This window comes from Astyanax mexicanus, chromosome 15 (assembly GCF_023375975.1).
Source record: "Astyanax mexicanus isolate ESR-SI-001 chromosome 15, AstMex3_surface, whole genome shotgun sequence".
NCBI classification, from domain to species: Eukaryota; Metazoa; Chordata; class Actinopteri; order Characiformes; family Acestrorhamphidae; genus Astyanax; species Astyanax mexicanus.
In genome coordinates this window covers 19,505,001-19,522,500 of record NC_064422.1, presented here as the reverse complement: position 1 = coordinate 19,522,500, position 17,500 = coordinate 19,505,001, and the positions used below count along the sequence as shown (strand labels likewise).

The 17,500-nt window shown below is 43.4% G+C and overlaps 30 non-coding genes across 30 annotated transcripts in view; all 30 read left to right on the top strand.

Moving 5' to 3' along the window:
• trnae-cuc (transfer RNA glutamic acid (anticodon CUC)) overlaps positions 1–47 on the top strand; it is a 72-nt gene extending 25 nt beyond the window's left edge. Inside the window, exon 1 of the tRNA in view lies at positions 1–47. This exon is cut by the window's left edge and continues 25 nt beyond it. This is a non-coding gene — a tRNA (tRNA-Glu).
• Positions 48–545: 498 nt separating this feature from the next.
• trnaf-gaa (transfer RNA phenylalanine (anticodon GAA)) lies at positions 546–618 on the top strand. The gene has a single exon. It is a non-coding gene; the product is annotated as a tRNA-Phe (tRNA).
• Positions 619–718: 100 nt separating this feature from the next.
• Positions 719–790, top strand: trnaq-uug (transfer RNA glutamine (anticodon UUG)). Its single transcript has one exon. It is a non-coding gene; the product is annotated as a tRNA-Gln (tRNA).
• A 1,414-nt stretch (positions 791–2,204) lies between these two features.
• Positions 2,205–2,276, top strand: trnaq-cug (transfer RNA glutamine (anticodon CUG)). The gene has a single exon. It is a non-coding gene; the product is annotated as a tRNA-Gln (tRNA).
• A 499-nt stretch (positions 2,277–2,775) lies between these two features.
• Positions 2,776–2,848, top strand: trnaf-gaa (transfer RNA phenylalanine (anticodon GAA)). The gene has a single exon. It is a non-coding gene; the product is annotated as a tRNA-Phe (tRNA).
• A 99-nt stretch (positions 2,849–2,947) lies between these two features.
• trnaq-cug (transfer RNA glutamine (anticodon CUG)) lies at positions 2,948–3,020 on the top strand. Its single transcript has one exon. It is a non-coding gene; the product is annotated as a tRNA-Gln (tRNA).
• Positions 3,021–3,691: 671 nt separating this feature from the next.
• Positions 3,692–3,763, top strand: trnaq-cug (transfer RNA glutamine (anticodon CUG)). Its single transcript has one exon. It is a non-coding gene; the product is annotated as a tRNA-Gln (tRNA).
• Positions 3,764–4,232: 469 nt separating this feature from the next.
• Positions 4,233–4,305, top strand: trnaf-gaa (transfer RNA phenylalanine (anticodon GAA)). Its single transcript has one exon. It is a non-coding gene; the product is annotated as a tRNA-Phe (tRNA).
• Positions 4,306–4,405: 100 nt separating this feature from the next.
• Positions 4,406–4,477, top strand: trnaq-cug (transfer RNA glutamine (anticodon CUG)). Its single transcript has one exon. It is a non-coding gene; the product is annotated as a tRNA-Gln (tRNA).
• A 670-nt stretch (positions 4,478–5,147) lies between these two features.
• trnaq-cug (transfer RNA glutamine (anticodon CUG)) lies at positions 5,148–5,219 on the top strand. The gene has a single exon. It is a non-coding gene; the product is annotated as a tRNA-Gln (tRNA).
• Positions 5,220–5,891: 672 nt separating this feature from the next.
• Positions 5,892–5,963, top strand: trnaq-cug (transfer RNA glutamine (anticodon CUG)). The gene has a single exon. It is a non-coding gene; the product is annotated as a tRNA-Gln (tRNA).
• A 496-nt stretch (positions 5,964–6,459) lies between these two features.
• On the top strand, positions 6,460–6,532 carry trnaf-gaa (transfer RNA phenylalanine (anticodon GAA)). Its single transcript has one exon. It is a non-coding gene; the product is annotated as a tRNA-Phe (tRNA).
• A 100-nt stretch (positions 6,533–6,632) lies between these two features.
• On the top strand, positions 6,633–6,704 carry trnaq-cug (transfer RNA glutamine (anticodon CUG)). The gene has a single exon. It is a non-coding gene; the product is annotated as a tRNA-Gln (tRNA).
• A 498-nt stretch (positions 6,705–7,202) lies between these two features.
• trnaf-gaa (transfer RNA phenylalanine (anticodon GAA)) lies at positions 7,203–7,275 on the top strand. Its single transcript has one exon. It is a non-coding gene; the product is annotated as a tRNA-Phe (tRNA).
• A 2,329-nt stretch (positions 7,276–9,604) lies between these two features.
• On the top strand, positions 9,605–9,676 carry trnaq-cug (transfer RNA glutamine (anticodon CUG)). Its single transcript has one exon. It is a non-coding gene; the product is annotated as a tRNA-Gln (tRNA).
• A 499-nt stretch (positions 9,677–10,175) lies between these two features.
• trnaf-gaa (transfer RNA phenylalanine (anticodon GAA)) lies at positions 10,176–10,248 on the top strand. The gene has a single exon. It is a non-coding gene; the product is annotated as a tRNA-Phe (tRNA).
• A 100-nt stretch (positions 10,249–10,348) lies between these two features.
• On the top strand, positions 10,349–10,420 carry trnaq-uug (transfer RNA glutamine (anticodon UUG)). Its single transcript has one exon. It is a non-coding gene; the product is annotated as a tRNA-Gln (tRNA).
• A 498-nt stretch (positions 10,421–10,918) lies between these two features.
• trnaf-gaa (transfer RNA phenylalanine (anticodon GAA)) lies at positions 10,919–10,991 on the top strand. Its single transcript has one exon. It is a non-coding gene; the product is annotated as a tRNA-Phe (tRNA).
• A 100-nt stretch (positions 10,992–11,091) lies between these two features.
• trnay-aua (transfer RNA tyrosine (anticodon AUA)) lies at positions 11,092–11,163 on the top strand. The gene has a single exon. It is a non-coding gene; the product is annotated as a tRNA-Tyr (tRNA).
• Positions 11,164–12,404: 1,241 nt separating this feature from the next.
• trnaf-gaa (transfer RNA phenylalanine (anticodon GAA)) lies at positions 12,405–12,477 on the top strand. Its single transcript has one exon. It is a non-coding gene; the product is annotated as a tRNA-Phe (tRNA).
• Positions 12,478–12,577: 100 nt separating this feature from the next.
• trnaq-cug (transfer RNA glutamine (anticodon CUG)) lies at positions 12,578–12,649 on the top strand. Its single transcript has one exon. It is a non-coding gene; the product is annotated as a tRNA-Gln (tRNA).
• A 546-nt stretch (positions 12,650–13,195) lies between these two features.
• On the top strand, positions 13,196–13,267 carry trnaq-cug (transfer RNA glutamine (anticodon CUG)). The gene has a single exon. It is a non-coding gene; the product is annotated as a tRNA-Gln (tRNA).
• Positions 13,268–13,938: 671 nt separating this feature from the next.
• Positions 13,939–14,010, top strand: trnaq-uug (transfer RNA glutamine (anticodon UUG)). Its single transcript has one exon. It is a non-coding gene; the product is annotated as a tRNA-Gln (tRNA).
• Positions 14,011–14,509: 499 nt separating this feature from the next.
• On the top strand, positions 14,510–14,582 carry trnaf-gaa (transfer RNA phenylalanine (anticodon GAA)). The gene has a single exon. It is a non-coding gene; the product is annotated as a tRNA-Phe (tRNA).
• Positions 14,583–14,682: 100 nt separating this feature from the next.
• On the top strand, positions 14,683–14,754 carry trnaq-uug (transfer RNA glutamine (anticodon UUG)). The gene has a single exon. It is a non-coding gene; the product is annotated as a tRNA-Gln (tRNA).
• A 498-nt stretch (positions 14,755–15,252) lies between these two features.
• Positions 15,253–15,325, top strand: trnaf-gaa (transfer RNA phenylalanine (anticodon GAA)). Its single transcript has one exon. It is a non-coding gene; the product is annotated as a tRNA-Phe (tRNA).
• A 100-nt stretch (positions 15,326–15,425) lies between these two features.
• On the top strand, positions 15,426–15,497 carry trnaq-uug (transfer RNA glutamine (anticodon UUG)). Its single transcript has one exon. It is a non-coding gene; the product is annotated as a tRNA-Gln (tRNA).
• Positions 15,498–16,168: 671 nt separating this feature from the next.
• trnaq-cug (transfer RNA glutamine (anticodon CUG)) lies at positions 16,169–16,240 on the top strand. Its single transcript has one exon. It is a non-coding gene; the product is annotated as a tRNA-Gln (tRNA).
• Positions 16,241–16,911: 671 nt separating this feature from the next.
• On the top strand, positions 16,912–16,983 carry trnaq-uug (transfer RNA glutamine (anticodon UUG)). The gene has a single exon. It is a non-coding gene; the product is annotated as a tRNA-Gln (tRNA).
• Positions 16,984–17,482: 499 nt separating this feature from the next.
• The window catches only part of trnaf-gaa (transfer RNA phenylalanine (anticodon GAA)), a 73-nt gene continuing 55 nt past the window's right edge, over positions 17,483–17,500 (top strand). Inside the window, exon 1 of the tRNA in view lies at positions 17,483–17,500. This exon is cut by the window's right edge and continues 55 nt beyond it. This is a non-coding gene — a tRNA (tRNA-Phe).

The following is a 17,500-nucleotide window of genomic DNA, read 5'->3' as shown; positions in this document are numbered from 1 at the left end:
TCTGGACTCTCAATCCAGCGATCCGAGTTCAAATCTCGGTGGAACCTTGTTTTCCTTCAAAATATAATTAATTTGAGAAAACAGGGCAAAATAACACATCGTCTACCTAAAGAGTCTGTAGAGTGGTGAAATACATCCATCATTTTTCATGAACACTGCCTCAACAGAAGCCTTGTAAAAGAACTCTAGATCCTGTACCGTCACTGTGTGGTAAGGAAAATGCTCTGTTTCAAAGACGAAACCACTGCAGAGAGTGGTGAAACCTAACAAGTGGTTCAGTAAATCACGTTTTTTGGAGTACACAGTATCGGTCTGTGCTTCTCGTTAGTATAGTGGACAGTATCTCCGCCTGTCACGCGGAACACCGGGGTTCGATTCCCAGACGGGGAGAAAGTTGCCCTTTTTCAAAGGCCAACCATAGCCTTCCACATAGTTTGCCACCCAAGAAAGACACATTAAGTTGTTGCAAGGATTTTGTTGGAGCTTGGTAGCTTAACTAATTGTGGACAGACAGGTGATGCACCGTGAGGTTTCCTCTGTGTGCTGCCGAAATAGCTCAGTTGGGAGAGCGTTAGACTGAAGATCTAAAGGTCCCTGGTTCGATCCCGGGTTTCGGCAGAACACTGAGGGTCTTCTTTGTGCTTGTTGATGTTGTGTTTCTAATCAGCTATTGACATGATAAGTTTATAAGAAATCTTCAAGGTAAGCTTTCGACGTGGGTTCCATGGTGTAATGTTTAGCACTCTGGACTTTGAATCCAGTGATCAGAGTTCAAATCTCGGTGGAACCTTGTTTTCCTTCAAAATATAATCAATTTGAGAAAACAGGGCAAAATAACACATCGTCTACCTAAAGAGTCTGTAGAGTGGTGAAATACATCCATCGTTTTTCATGAACACTGCCTCAACAGAAGCCTTGTAAAAGAACTCTAGATCCTGTACCGTCACTGTGTGGTAAGGAAAATGCTCTGTTTCAAAGACGAAACCACTGCAGAGAGTGGTGAAACCTAACAAGTGATTCAGTAAATCACATTTTTTGGAGTACACGGTATCGGTCTGTGCTTCTCGTTAGTATAGTGGACAGTATCTCCGCCTGTCACGCGGAACACCATGGTTCGATTCCCAGACGGGGAGAAAGTTATTCTTTTTCAAAGGCAAAGCATAGCCTTCCACATAGCTTTCCACCCAAGAAAGACACATTAAGTTGTTGCAAGGATTTTGTTGGAGCATGCTAGCTTAACTGAACATGGACAGACAGGTGATGCAGCGTGAGGTTTTCTCTTTGTGCTGCCGAAATAGCTCAGTTGGGAGAGCGTTAGACTGAAGATCTAAAGGTGCCTGGTTCGATCCTGGGTTTCGGCAGAACACTGAGGGTGTTCTTTGTGCTTGTTGACGTTGTGTTTCTAATCAGCTATTGACATGATAAGTTTATGAGAAATCTTCAAGGTAAGCTTTCGATGTGGGTTCCATGGTGTAATGGTTAGCATTCTGAACTCTGAATCCAGCGATCTGAGTTCAAATCTTGGTGGAACCTTGTTTTCCTTCAAAATACAATTAATTTGAGAAAACAGGGCAAAATAACACATCGCCTACCTAAAGAGTCTGTAGAGTGGTGAAATACATCCATCGTTTTTCATGAACACTGCCTCAAATGAAGCCTTGTAAAAGAACTCTAGATCCTGTACCGTCACTGTGTGGTAAGGAAAATGCTCTGTTTCAAAGACGAAACCACTGCAGAGAGTGGTGAAACCTAACAAGTGGTTCAGTAAATCACGTTTTTTGGAGTACACAGTATCGTTCTGTGCTCCTCGTTAGTATAGTGGACAGTATCTCCGCCTGTCACGCGGAAGACCGGGGTTCGATTCCCCGACGGGGAGAAAGTTATTCTTTTTCAAAGGCAAAGCATAGCCTTCCACATAGCTTTCCACCCAAGAAAGACACATTAAGTTGTTGCAAGGATTTTGTTGGAGCTTGCTAGCTTAACTGAACATGGACAGACAGGTGATGCAGCGTGAGGTTTCCTCTTTGTGCTGCCGAAATAGCTCAGTTGGGAGAGCGTTAGACTGAAGATCTAAAGGTCCCTGGTTCGGTCCTGGGTTTCGGCAGAACACTGAGGGTGTTCTTTGTGCTTGTTGACGTTGTGTTTCTAATCAGCTATTGACATGATAAGTTTATAAGAAATCTTCAAGGTAAGCTTTCGACGTGGGTTCCATGGTGTAATGGTTAGCACTCTGGACTCTGAATCCAGCGATCCGAGTTCAAATCTCGGTGGAACCTTGTTTTCCTTCAAAATACAATTAATTTGAGAAAACAGGGCAAAATAACACATTGCCTACCTAAAGATTCTGTAGAGTGTTGAAATACATCCATCGTTTTTCATGAACACTGCCTCAAATGAAGCCTTGTAAAAGAACTCTAGATCCTGTACCGTCACTGTGTGGTAGGGAAAATGCTCTGTTTCAAAGACGAAACTCTTGCAGAGAGTGGTGAAGCCAAACAAGTGGTTCAGTAAATCACGTTTTTTTGGAGTACACAGAAGCATTCTGTGCTCCTCGTTAGTATAGTGGACAGAATCTCCGCCTGTCACGCGGAAGCCCGGGGTTAGATTTCCCAACGGGGAGAAAATTATCCTTTTTCAAAGGCAAAGCATAGCCTTCCACATAGCTTGTCAACCAAGAAAGACACGTTAAGTTGTTGCAAGGTTTTTGTTGGAGTTTGCTAGCTTAACTGATCGTGGACAGACAGGTGATGCACCGTGAGGTTTTCTCTGTGTGCTGCCGAAATAGCTCAGTTGGGAGAGCGTTAGACTGAAGATCTAAAGGTCCCTGGTTCGATCCCGGGTTTCGGCAGAACACTGAGGGTGTTCTTTGTGCTTGTTGACGGTGTGTTTCTAATCAGCTATTGACATGATAAGTTTATAAGAAATCTTCAAGGTAAGCTTTCGAAGTGGATTCCATGGTGTAATGGTTAGCACTCTGGACTCTGAATCCAGCGATCCGAGTTCAAATCTCGGTGGAACCTTGTTTTCCTTCAAAATACAATTAATTTGAGAAAACAGGGCAAAATAACACATTGCCTACCTAAAGAGTCTGTAGAGTGGTGAAATACATCCATCGTTTTTCATGAACACTGCCTCAAATGAAGCCTTGTAAAAGAACTCTAGATCCTGTACCGTCACTGTGTGGTAAGGAAAATGCTCTGTTTCAAAGACGAAACCACTGCAGAGAGTGGTGAAACCTAACAAGTGGTTCAGTAAATCATGTTTTTTGGAGTACACAGTATCGGTCTGTGCTTCTCTTTAGTATAGTGGACAGTATCTCCGCCTGTCACGCGGAAGACAGGGGTTCGATTCCCTGACGGGGAGAAAGTTATTCTTTTTCAAAGGCAAAGCATAGCCTTCCACATAGCTTTCCACCCAAGAAAGACACATTAAGTTGTTGCAAGGATTTTGTTGGAGCTTGCTAGCTTAACTGATCGTGGACAGACAGGTGATGCAGCGTGAGGCTTCCTCTTTGTGCTGCCGAAATAGCTCAGTTGGGAGAGCGTTAGCCTGAAGATTTAAAGGTCCCTGGTTCGATACCGGGTTTCGGCAGAACACTGAGGGTCTTCTTTGTGCTTGTTGACGTTGTGTTTCTAATAAGCTATTGACATGATAAATTTATAAGAAATCTTCAAGGTAAGCTTTCGACGTGGGTTCCATGGTGTAATGGTTAGCACTCTGGACTCTGAATCCAGCGATCCGAGTTCAAGTCTCGGTGGAACCTTGCTTTCCTTCAAAATACAATTAATTTGAGAAAACAGGGCAAAATAACACATTGCCTACCTAAAGATTCTGTAGAGTGGTGAAATACATCCATTGTTTTTCATGAACACTGCCTCAAATGAAGCCTTGTAAAAGAACTCTAGATCCTGTACCATCACTGTGTGGTAAGGAAAAGAGAGTGGTGAAACCTAACAAGTGGTTCAGTAAATCACGTTTTTTGGAGTACACAGTATCGTTCTGTGCTCCTCGTTAGTATAGTGGACAGTATCTCCGCCTGTCACGCGGAAGACCGGGGTTCGATTCCCCGACGGGGAGAAAGTTATTCTTTTTCAAAGGCAAAGCATAGCCTTCCACATAGCTTTCCACCCAAGAAAGACACATTAAGTTGTTGCAAGGATTTTGTTGGAGCTTGGTAGCTTAACTGATTGTGGACATACAGGAGATGCACCGTGAGGTTTCCACTGTGTGCTGCCGAAATAGCTCAGTTGGGAGAGCGTTAGACTGAAGATCTAAAGGTCCCTGGTTCGATCCCGGGTTTCGGCAGAACACTGAGGGTGTTCTTTGTGCTTGTTGACGTTGTGTTTCTAATCAGCTATTGACATGATAAGTTTTCAAGAAATCTTCAAGGTACGCTTTTGACGTGGGTTCCATGGTGTAATGGTTAGCACTCTGGACTCTGAATCCAGCGATCCGAGTTCAAATCTCGGTGGAACCTTGTTTTCCTTCAAAATACAATTAATTTGAGAAAACAGGGCAAAATAACACATCGCCTACCTAAAGATTCTGTAGAGTGTTGAAATACATCCATCGTTTTTCATGAACACTGCCTCAAATGAAGCCTTGTAAAAGAACTCTAGATCCTGTACCGTCACTGTGTGGTAGGGAAAATGCTCTGTTTCAAAGACGAAACCACTGCAGAGAGTGGTGAAACCTAACAAGTGGTTCAGTAAATCACGTTTTTTGGAGTACACAATATCGTTCTGTGCTCCTCGTTAGTATAGTGGACAGTGTCTCCGCCTGTCACGCGGAAGACCGGGGTTCGATTCCCCGACGGGGAGAAAGTTATTCTTTTTCAAAGGCAAAGCATAGCCTTCCACATAGCTTTCCACCAAAGAAAGACACATTAAGTTGTTGCAAGGATGTTGTTGGAGCTTGCTAGCTTAACTGAACATAACTGACAGGTGATGCAGCGTGAGGTTTCCTCTTTGTGCTGCCGAAATAGCTCAGTTGGGAGAGCGTTAGACTGAAGATCTAAAGGTCCCTGGTTCGGTCCCGGGTTTCGGCAGAACACTGAGGGTGTTCTTTGTGCTTGTTGATGTTGTGTTTCTAATCAGCTATTGACATGATAAGTTTATAAGAAATCTTCAAGGTAAGCTTTCGACGTGGGTTCCATGGTGTAATGGTTAGCACTCTGGACTCTGAATCCAGCGATCCGAGTTCAAATCTCGGTGGAACCTTGTTTTCCTTCAAAATACAATTAATTTGAGAAAACAGGGCAAAATAACACATTGCCTACCTAAAGATTCTGTAGAGTGTTGAAATACATCCATCGTTTTTCATGAACACTGCCTCAAATGAAGCCTTGTAAAAGAACTCTAGATCCTGTACCGTCACTGTGTGGTAGGGAAAATGCTCTGTTTCAAAGACGAAACTCTTGCAGAGAGTGGTGAAGCCAAACAAGTGGTTCAGTAAATCACGTTTTTTTGGAGTACACAGAAGCATTCTGTGCTCCTCGTTAGTATAGTGGACAGAATCTCCGCCTGTCACGCGGAAGCCCGGGGTTAGATTTCCCAACGGGGAGAAAGTTATCCTTTTTCAAAGGCAAAGCATAGCCTTCCACATAGCTTGTCAACCAAGAAAGACACGTTAAGTTGTTGCAAGGTTTTTGTTGGAGTTTGCTAGCTTAACTGAACATGGACAGACAGGTGATGCAGCGTAAGGTTTCCTCTGTGTGCTGCAAAAATAGCTCAGTTGGGAGAGCGTTAGACTGAAGATCTAAAGGTCCCTGGTTCGATCCCGGGTTTCGGCAGAACACTGAGGGTGTTCTTTGTGCTTGTTGACGTTGTGTTTCTAATCAGCTATTGACATGATAAGTTTATAAGAAATCTTCAAGGTAAGCTTTCGACGTGGGTTCCATGGTGTAATGGTTAGCACTCTGGACTCTGAATCCAGCGATCCGAGTTCAAATCTCGGTGGAACCTTGTTTTCCTTCAAAATACAATTAATTTGAGAAAACAGGGCAAAATTACACATCGCCTACCTAAAGAGTCTGTAGAGTGGTGAAATACATCCATCGTTTTTCATGAACACTGCCTCAAATGAAGCCTTGTAAAAGAACTCTAGATCCTGTACCGTCACTGTGTGGTAGGGAAAATGCTCTGTTTCAAAGACGAAACCACTGCAGAGAGTGGTGAAACCTAACAAGTGGTTCAATAAATCACATTTTTGGAGTACACAGTATCTTTCTGTGCTCCTCGTTAGTATAGTGGACAGTATCTCCGCCTGTCACGCGAAAGACCGGGGTTCGATTCCCTGACGGGGAGAAAGTTACTCTTTTTCAAAGGCAATGCATAGCCTTCCACATAGCTTTCCACCCAAGAAAGACACATTAAGTTGTTGCAAGGTTTTTGTTGAATTTGCTAGCTTAACTGAACATGGACAGACAGGTGATGCAGCGTAAGGTTTCCTCTGTGTGCTGCCGAAATAGCTCAGTTGGGAGAGCGTTAGACTGAAGATCTAAAGGTCCCTGGTTCGATCCCGGGTTTCGGCAGAACACCGGGGGTGTTTTTTGTGCTTGTTGTCATTGTGTTTCTAATCAGCTTTTGACATGATAAGTTTATAAGAAATCTTCAAGATATGCTTTTGTCGTGGGTTCCATGGTGTAATGGTTAGCACTCTGGACTCTGAATCCAGCAATCTGAGTTCAAATCTCGGTGGAACCTTGTTTTCCTTCAAAATATAATTAATTTGAGAAAACAGGGCAAAATAACACATCGTCTACCTAAAGAGTCTGTAGAGTGGTGAAATACATCCATCGTTTTTCATGTACACTGCCTCAAATGAAGCCTTGTAAAAGAACTCTAGATCCTGTACCGTTACTGTGTGGTAAGGAAAATGCTCTGTTTCAAAGACGAAACTCTTGCAGAGAGTGGTGAAGCCAAACAAGTGGTTCAGTAAATCACGTTTTTTGGAGTACACAGTATAGTTCTGTGCTCCTTGTTAGTATAGTGGACAGATTCTCCACCTGTCACGCGGAAGCCCGGGGTTAGATTTCCCGACGAGGAGAAAGTTATCCTTTTTCAAAGGCAAAGCATAGCCTTCCACATAGCTTGTCACCCAAGAAAGACACATTAAGTTGTTGCAAGGTTTTTGTTGGAGTTTGCTAGTTTAACTGAACATGGACAGACAGGTGATGCAGCGTGAGGTTTTCTCTGTGTGCTGCCGAAATAGCTCAGTTGGGAGAGCGTTAGACTGAAGATCTAAAGGTCCCTGGTTCGATCCCGGGTTTCGGCAGAACAATGAGGGTCTTCTTTGTGCTTGTTGATGTTGCGTTTCTAATCAGCTATTGACATGATAAGTTTATAAGAAATCTTCAAGGTAAGCTTTCGACGTGGGTTCCATGGTGTAATGGTTAGCACTCTGGACTCTGAGTCCAGCAATCCGAGTTCAAATCTCGGTGGAACCTTGTTTTCCTTCAAAATACAATTAATTTGAGAAAACAGGGCAAAATAACACATCGCCTACCTAAAGATTCTGTAGAGTGTTGAAATACATCCATCGATTTTCATGAACACTGCCTCAAATGAAGCCTTGTAAAAGAACTCTAGATCCTGTACCGTCACTGTGTGGGAAGGAAAATGCTCTGTTTCAAAGACGAAACCACTGCAGAGAGTGGTGAAACCTAACAAGTGGTTCAGTAAATCACGTTTTTTGGAGTACACAGTATCGTTCTGTGCTCCTCAATAGTATAGTGGACAGTATCTCCGCCTGTCACGCGGAAGACCGAGGTTCGATTCCCCGATGGGGAGAAAGTTATCCTTTTTCAAAGGCAAAGCATAGCCTTCCACATAGCTTGTCACCCAAGAAAGACACATTAAGTTGTTGCAAGGTTTTTGTTGGAGTTTGCTAGCTTAACTGAACATGGACAGACAGGTGATGCAGCGTGAGGTTTCCTCTGTGTGCTGCCCAAATAGCTCAGTTGGGAGAGCGTTAGACTGAAGATCTAAAGGTCCCTGGTTCGATCCCGGGTTTCGGCAGAACACTGAGGGTCTTCTTTGTGCTTGTTGATGTTGTGTTTCTAATCAGCTATTGACATGATAAGTTTATAAGAAATCTTCAAGGTAAGCTTTCGACGTGGGTTCCATGGTGTAATGTTTAGCACTCTGGACTTTGAATCCAGTGATCAGAGATCAAATCTCGGTGGAACCTTGTTTTCCTTCAAAATATAATCAATTTGAGAAAACAGGGCAAAATAACACATCGCCTGCCTAAAGAGTCTGTAGAGTGGTGAAATACATCCATCGTTTTTCATGAACACTGCCTCAACAGAAGCCTTGTAAAAGAACTCTAGATCCTGTACCGTCACTGTGTGGTAAGGAAAATGCTCTGTTTCAAAGACGAAACCACTGCAGAGAGTGGTGAAACCTAACAAGTGGTTCAGTAAATCACATTTTTTGGAGTACACAGTATCGGTCTGTGCTTCTCGTTAGTATAGTGGACAGTATCTCCGCCTGTCACGCGGAACACCATGGTTCGATTCCCAGACGGGGAGAAAGTTATTCTTTTTCAAAGGCAAAGCATAGCCTTCCACATAGCTTTCCACCCAAGAAAGACACATTAAGTTGTTGCAAGGATTTTGTTGGAGCATGCTAGCTTAACTGAACATGGACAGACAGGTGATGCAGCGTGAGGTTTTCTCTTTGTGCTGCCGAAATAGCTCAGTTGGGAGAGCGTTAGACTGAAGATCTAAAGGTGCCTGGTTCGATCCTGGGTTTCGGCAGAACACTGAGGGTGTTCTTTGTGCTTGTTGACGTTGTGTTTCTAATCAGCTATTGACATGATAAGTTTATGAGAAATCTTCAAGGTAAGCTTTCGATGTGGGTTCCATGGTGTAATGGTTAGCATTCTGAACTCTGAATCCAGCGATCTGAGTTCAAATCTTGGTGGAACCTTGTTTTCCTTCAAAATACAATTAATTTGAGAAAACAGGGCAAAATAACACATCGCCTACCTAAAGAGTCTGTAGAGTGGTGAAATACATCCATCGTTTTTCATGAACACTGCCTCAAATGAAGCCTTGTAAAAGAACTCTAGATCCTGTACCGTCACTGTGTGGTAAGGAAAATGCTCTGTTTCAAAGACGAAACCACTGCAGAGAGTGGTGAAACCTAACAAGTGGTTCAGTAAATCACGTTTTTTGGAGTACACAGTATCGTTCTGTGCTCCTCGTTAGTATAGTGGACAGTATCTCCGCCTGTCACGCGGAAGACCGGGGTTCGATTCCCCGACGGGGAGAAAGTTATTCTTTTTCAAAGGCAAAGCATAGCCTTCCACATAGCTTTCCACCCAAGAAAGACACATTAAGTTGTTGCAAGGATTTTGTTGGAGCTTGCTAGCTTAACTGAACATGGACAGACAGGTGATGCAGCGTGAGGTTTCCTCTTTGTGCTGCCGAAATAGCTCAGTTGGGAGAGCGTTAGACTGAAGATCTAAAGGTCCCTGGTTCGGTCCCGGGTTTCGGCAGAACACTGAGGGTGTTCTTTGTGCTTGTTGACGTTGTGTTTCTAATCAGCTATTGACATGATAAGTTTATAAGAAATCTTCAAGGTACGCTTTTGACGTGGGTTCCATGGTGTAATGGTTAGCACTCTGGACTCTGAATCCAGCGATCCGAGTTCAAATCTCGGTGGAACCTTGTTTTCCTTCAAAATACAATTAATTTGAGAAAACAGGGCAAAATAACACATCGCCTACCTAAAGATTCTGTAGAGTGTTGAAATACATCCATCGTTTTTCATGAACACTGCCTCAAATGAAGCCTTGTAAAAGAACTCTAGATCCTGTACCGTCACTGTGTGGTAGGGAAAATGCTCTGTTTCAAAGACGAAACTCTTGCAGAGAGTGGTGAAGCCAAACAAGTGGTTCAGTAAATCACGTTTTTTTGGAGTACACAGAAGCATTCTGTGCTCCTCGTTAGTATAGTGGACAGAATCTCCGCCTGTCACGCGGAAGCCCGGGGTTAGATTTCCCAACGGGGAGAAAGTTATCCTTTTTCAAAGGCAAAGCATAGCCTTCCACATAGCTTGTCAACCAAGAAAGACACATTAAGTTGTTGCAAGGTTTTTGTTGGAGCTTGGTAGCTTAACTGAACATGGACAGACAGGTGATGCAACGTGAGGTGTCCTCTTTGTGCTGCCGAAATAGCTCAGTTGGGAGAGCGTTAGACTGAAGATCTAAAGGTCCCTGGTTTGATCCCGGGTTTCGGCAGAACACTGAGGGTCTTCTTTGTGCTTGTTGATGTTGTGTTTCTAATCAGCTTTTGACATGATAAGTTTATAAGAAATCTTCAAGCTAAGCTTTCGACGTGGGTTCCATGGTGTAATGGTTAGCACTCTGGACTTTGAATCCAGTGATCCGAGTTCAAATCTCGGTGGAACCTTGTTTTCCTTCAAAATACAATTAATTTGAGAAAACAGGGCAAAATAACACATCGCCTACCTAAAGAGTCTGTAGAGTGGTGAAATACATCCATCGTTTTTCATGAACACTGCCTCAAATGAAGCCTTGTAAAAGAACTCTAGATCCTGTACCGTCACTGTGTGGGAAGGAAAATGCTCTGTTTCAAAGACGAAACCACTGCAGAGAGTGGTGAAACCTAACAAGTGGTTCAGTAAATCACGTTTTTTGGAGTACACAGTATCGTTCTGTGCTCCTCGTTAGTATAGTGGACAGTATCTCCGCCTGTCACGCGGAAGACCGGGGTTCGATTCCCCGACGGGGAGAAAGTTATTCTTTTTCAAAGGCAAAGCATAGCCTTCCACATAGCTTTCCACCCAAGAAAGACACATTAAGTTGTTGCAAGGATTTTGTTGGAGCTTGCTAGCTTAACTGAACATGGACAGACAGGTGATGCAGCGTGAGGTTTACTCTGTGTGCTGCCGAAATAGCTCAGTTGGGAGAGCGTTAGACTGAAGATCTAAAGGTCCCTGGTTCGATCCCGGGTTTCGGCAGAACACTGAGGGTGTTCTTTGTGCTTGTTGACGTTGTGTTTCTAATCAGCTTTTGACATGATAAGTTTATAAGAAATCTTCAAGATAAGCTTTTGATGTGGGTTCCATGGTGTAGTGGTTAGCACTCTGGACTATAAATCCAGCGATCCGAGTTCAAATCTAGGTGGAACCTTGTTTTCCTTCAAAATACAATTAATTTGAGAAAACAGGGCAAAATAACACATCGCCTACCTAAAGAGTCTGTAGAGTGGTGAAATACATCCATCGTTTTTCATGAACACTGCCTCAAATGAAGCCTTGTAAAAGAACTCTAGATCCTGTACCGTCACTGTGTGGGAAGGAAAATGCTCTGTTTCAAAGACGAAACCACTGCAGAGAGTGGTGAAACCTAACAAGTGGTTCAGTAAATCACGTTTTTTGGAGTACACAGTATCGTTCTGTGCTCCTCGTTAGTATAGTGGACAGTATCTCCGCCTGTCACGCGGAAGACCGGGGTTCGATTCCCCGACGGGGAGAAAGTTATTCTTTTTCAAAGGCAAAGCATAGCCTTCCACATAGCTTTCCACCCAAGAAAGACACATTAAGTTGTTGCAAGGATTTTGTTGGAGCTTGCTAGCTTAACTGAACATGGACAGACAGGTGATGCAGCGTGAGGTTTACTCTGTGTGCTGCCGAAATAGCTCATTTGGGAGAGTGTTAGACTGAAGATCTAAAGGTCCCTGGTTCGATCCCGGGTTTCGGCAGAACACTGAGGGTGTTCTTTGTGCTTGTTGACGTTGTGTTTCTAATCAGCTTTTGACATGATAAGTTTATAAGAAATCTTCAAGATAAGCTTTTGATGTGGGTTCCATGGTGTAATGGTTAGCACTCTGGACTCTAAATCCAGCGATCCGAGTTCAAATCTAGGTGGAACCTTGTTTTCCTTCAAAATACAATTAATTTGAGAAAACAGGGCAAAATAACACATCGCCTACCTAAAGAGTCTGTAGAGTGGTGAAATACATCCATCGTTTTTCATGAACACTGCCTCAAATGAAGCCTTGTAAAAGAACTCTAGATCCTGTACCGTCACTGTGTGGGAAGGAAAATGCTCTGTTTCAAAGACGAAACCACTGCAGAGAGTGGTGAAACCTAACAAGTGGTTCAGTAAATCACGTTTTTTGGAGTACACAGTATTGTTCTGTGCTCCTCGTTAGTATAGTGGACAGTATCTCCGCCTGTCACGCGGAAGACCGGGGTTCGGTTCCCCGACGGGGAGAAAGTTATTCTTTTTCAAAGGCAAAGCATAGCCTTCCACATAGCATTCCACCCAAGAAAGACACATTAAGTTGTTGCAAGGATTTTGTTGGAGCTTGCTAGCTTAACTGAACATGGACAGACAGGTGATGCAGCGTGAGGTTTCCTCTTTGTGCTGCCGAAATAGCTCAGTTGGGAGAGCGTTAGACTGAAGATCTAAAGGTCCCTGGTTCAATCCCGGGTTTCGGCAGAACACTGAGGGTGTTCTTTGTGCTTGTTGATGTTGTGTTTCTAATCAGCTTTTGACATGATAAGTTTATAAGAAGTATTCAAGCTAAGCTTTTGATGTGGGTTCCATGGTGTAATGGTTAGCACTCTGGACTCTGAATCCAGCGATCCGAGTTCAAATCTCGGTGGAACCTTGTTTTCCTTCAAAATATAATTAATTTGAGAAAACAGGGCAAAATAACACATTGTCTACCTAAAGAGTCTGTAGAGTGGTGAAATACATCCATCATTTTTCATGAACACTGCCTCAACAGAAGCCTTGTAAAAGAACTCTAGATCCTGTACCGTCACTGTGTGGTAAGGAAAATGCTCTGTTTCAAAGACAAAACCACTGCAGAGAGTGGTGAAACCTAACAAGTGGTTCAGTAAATCACGTTTTTGGAGTACACAGTATCGGTATGTGCTTCTCGTTAGTATAGTGGACAGTATCTCCGCCTGTCACGCGGAACACCGGGGTTCGATTCGCAGACGGGGAGAAAGTTGCCCTTTTTCAAAGGCCAACCATAGCCTTCCACATAGTTTGCCACCCAAGAAAGACACATTAAGTTGTTGCAAGGGTTTTGTTGGAGCTTGGTAGCTTAACTGATTGTGGACAGACAGGTGATGCACCGTGAGGTTTCATCTGTGTGCTGCCGAAATGATAAGTTTATAAGAAATCTTCAAGGTAAGCTTTCGACGTGGGTTCCATGGTGTAATGGTTAGCACTCTGGACTCTGAATCCAGCGATCCGAGTTCAAATCTCGGTGGAACCTTGTTTTCCTTCAAAATACAATTAATTTGAGAAAACAGGGCAAAATAACACATCGCCTACCTAAAGATTCTGTAGAGTGTTGAAATACATCCATCGTTTTTCATGAACACTGCCTCAAATGAAGCCTTGTAAAAGAACTCTAGACCCTGTACCGTCACTGTGTGGGAAGGAAAATGCTCTGTTTCAAAGACGAAACCACTGCAGAGAGTGGTGAAACCTAACAAGTGGTTCAGTAAATCACGTTTTTTGGAGTACACAGTATCGTTCTGTGCTCCTCGTTAGTATAGTGGACAGTATCTCCGCCTGTCATGCGGAAGCCCGGGGTTAGATTTCCCGACGAGGAGAAAGTTATCCTTTTTCAAAGGCAAAGCATAGCCTTCCACATAGCTTGTCACCCAAGAAAGACACATTAAATTGTTGCAAGGTTTTTGTTGGAGTTTGCTAGCTTAACTGAACATGGACAGACAGGTTATGCAGCGTGAGGTTTCCTCAGTGTGCTTCCGAAATAGCTCAGTTGGGAGAGCGATAGACTGAAGATCTAAAGGTCCCTGGTTCGATCCTGGGTTTTGGCAGAACACCGGGGGTATTTTTTGTGCTTGTTGTCATTGTGTTTCTAATCAGCTTTTGACATGATAAGTTTATAAGAAATATTCAAGCTATGCTTTTGTCGTGGGTTCCATGGTGTAATGGTTAGCACTCTGGACTTTGAATCCAGTGATCCGAGTTCAAATCTCGGTGGAACCTTGTTTTCCTTCAAAACACAATTAATTTGAGAAAACAGGGCAAAATAACACATCGCCTACCTAAAGAGTCTGTAGAGTGGTGAAATACATCCATCGTTTTTCATGAACACTGCCTCAAATGAAGCCTTGTAAAAGAACTCTAGATCCTGTACCGTCACTGTGTGGTAGGGAAAATGCTCTGTTTCAAAGACGAAACTCTTGCAGAGAGTGGTGAAGCCAAACAAGTGGTTCAGTAAATCACGTTTTTTTGGAGTACACAGAAGCGTTCTGTGCTCCTCGTTAGTATAGTGGACAGAATCTCCGCCTGTCACGCGGAAGCCCGGGGTTAGATTTCCCGACGGGGAGAAAGTTATGCTTTTTCAAAGGCAAAGCATAGCCTTCCACATAGCTTGTCACCCAAGAAAGACACATTAAGTTGTTGCAAGGTTTTTGTTGGAGTTTGCTAGCTTAACCGAACATGGACAGACAGGTGATGCAGCGTGAGGTTTACTCTGTGTGCTGCCGAAATAGCTCAGTTGGGAGAACGTTAGACTGAAGATCTAAAGGTCCCTGGTTCGATCCCGGGTTTCGGCAGAACACCGGGGGTATTTTTTGTGCTTGTTGTCATTGTGTTTCTAATCAGCTTTTGACATGATAAGTTTATAAGAAATATTCAAGCTATGCTTTTGTCGTGGGTTCCATGGTGTAATGGTTAGCACTCTGGACTTTGAATCCAGTGATCCGAGTTCAAATCTCGGTGGAACCTTGTTTTCCTCCAAAACACAATTAATTTGAGAAAACAGGGCAAAATAACACATCGCCTACCTAAAGAGTCTGTAGAGTGGTGAAATACATCCATCGTTTTTCATGAACACTGCCTCAAATGAAGCCTTGTAAAAGAACTCTAGATCCTGTACCGTCACTGTGTGGTAGGGAAAATGCTCTGTTTCAAAGACGAAACTCTTGCAGAGAGTGGTGAAGCCAAACAAGTGGTTCAGTAAATCACGTTTTTTGGAGTACACAGTGTTGTTCTGTGCTCCTCGTTAGTATAGTGGACAGTATCTCCGCCTGTCACGCGGAATACCGGGGTTCGATTCCCCGACGGGGAGAAAGTTATTCTTTTTCAAAGGCAAAGCATAGCCTTCCACATAGCTTTCCACCCAAGAAAGACACATTAAGTTGTTGCAAGGATTTTGTTGGAGCTTGCTAGCTTAACTGAACATGGACAGACAGGTGATGCAGCGTGAGGTGTCCTCTTTGTGCTGCCGAAATAGCTCAGTTGGGAGAGCGTTAGACTGAAGATCTAAAGGTCCCTGGTTTGATCCCGGGTTTCGGCAGAACACTGAGGGTCTTCTTTGTGCTTGTTGATGTTGCGTTTCTAATCAGCTATTGACATGATACGTTTATAAGAAATCTTCAAGGGAAGGTTTCGACATGGGTTCCATGGTGTAATGGTTAGCACTCTGGACTTTGAATCCAGTGATCCGAGTTCAAATCTCGGTGGAACCTTGTTTTCCTTCAAAATACAATTAATTTGAGAAAACAGTGCAAAATAACACATCGCCTACCTAAAGAGTCTGTAGAGTGGTGAAATACATCCATCGTTTTTCATGAACACTGCCTCAAATGAAGCCTTGTAAAAGAACTCTAGATCCTGTACCGTCACTGTGTGGGAAGGAAAATGCTCTGTTTCAAAGACGAAACCACTGCAGAGAGTGGTGAAACCTAACAAGTGGTTCAGTAAATCACGTTTTTTGGAGTACACAGTATCGTTCTGTGCTCCTCGTTAGTATAGTGGACAGTATCTCCGCCTGTCACGTGGAAGACCGGGGTTCGATTCCCCGACGGGGAGAAAGTTATTCTTTTTCAAAGGCAAAGCATAGCCTTCCACATAGCATTCCACCTAAGAAAGACACATTAAGTTGTTGCAAGGATTTTGTTGGAGCTTGCTAGCTTAACTGAACATGGACAGACAGGTGATGCAGCGTGAGGTTTCCTCTTTGTGCTGCCGAAATAGCTCAGTTGGGAGAGCGTTAGACTGAAGATCTAAAGGTCCCTGGTTCGATCACGGGTTTCGGCAGAACACTGAGGGTGTTCTTTGTGCTTGTTGACGTTGTGTTTCTAATCAGCTATTGACATGATAAGTTTATAAGAAATCTTCAAGGTAAGCTTTCTACGTGGGTTCCATGGTGTAATGGTTAGCACTCTGGACTCTGAATCCAGCGATCCGAGTTCAAATCTCGGTGGAACCTTGTTTTCCTTCAAAATATAATTAATTTGAGAAAACAGGGCAAAATAACACATCATCTACCTAAAGAGTCTGTAGAGTGGTGAAATACATCCATCGTTTTTCATGAACACTGCCTCAAATGAAGCCTTGTAAAAGAACTCTAGATCCTGTACCGTCACTGTGTGGTAAGGAAAATGCTCTGTTTCAAAGACGAAACCACTGCAGAGAGTGGTGAAACCTAACAAGTGGTTCAGTAAATCACGTTTTTTGGAGTACACAGTATCGTTCTGTGCTCCTCGTTAGTATAGTGGACAGTATCTCCGCCTGTTACGCGGAAAACCGGGGTTCGATTCCCCGACGGGGAGAAAATTATTCTTTTTCAAAGGCAAAGCATAGCCTTCCACATAGCTTTCCACAAAAGAAAGACACATTAAGTTGTTGCAAGGATTTTGTTGGAGCTGGCTAGCTTAACTGAACATGGACAGACAGGTGATGCAGCGTGAGGTTTCCTCTTTGTGCTGCTGAAATAGCTCAGTTGGGAGAGCGTTAGACTGAAGATATAAAGGTCCCTGGTTCGATTCCGGGTTTCGGCAGACCACTCAGGGTCTTCTTTGTGCTTGTTGATGTTGTGTTTCTAATCAGCTTTTGACATGATAAGTTTATAAGAAATCTTCAAGTTAAGCTTTCGACGTGGGTTCCATGGTGTAATGGTTAGCACTCTGGACTTTGAATCCAGTGATCCGAGTTCAAATCTCGGTGGAACCTTGTTTTCCTTCAAAATACAATTAATTTGAGAAAACAGGGCAAAATAACACATCGCCTACCTAAAGAGTCTGTAGAGTGGTGAAATACATCCATCGTTTTTCATGAACACTGCCTCAAATGAAGCCTTGTAAAAGAACTCTAGATCCTGTACCGTCACTGTGTGGTAGGGAAAATGCTCTGTTTCAAAGACGAAACTCTTACAGAGAGTGGTGAAGCCAAACAAGTGGTTCAGTAAATCACGTTTTTTTGGAGTACACAGAAGCGTTCTGTGCTCCTCGTTAGTATAGTGGACAGTATCTCCGCCTGTCACGCGGAAGCCCGGGGTTAGATTTCCTGACGGGGAGAAAGTTATCCTTTTTCAAAGGCAAAGCATAGCCTTCCACATAGCTTGTCACCCAAGAAAGACACATTAAGTTGTTGCAAGGTTTTTGTTGTAGTTTGCTAGCTTAACTGAACATGGACAGACAGGTGATGCACCGTGAGGTTTCTTCTATGTGCTGCCGAAATAGCTCAGTTG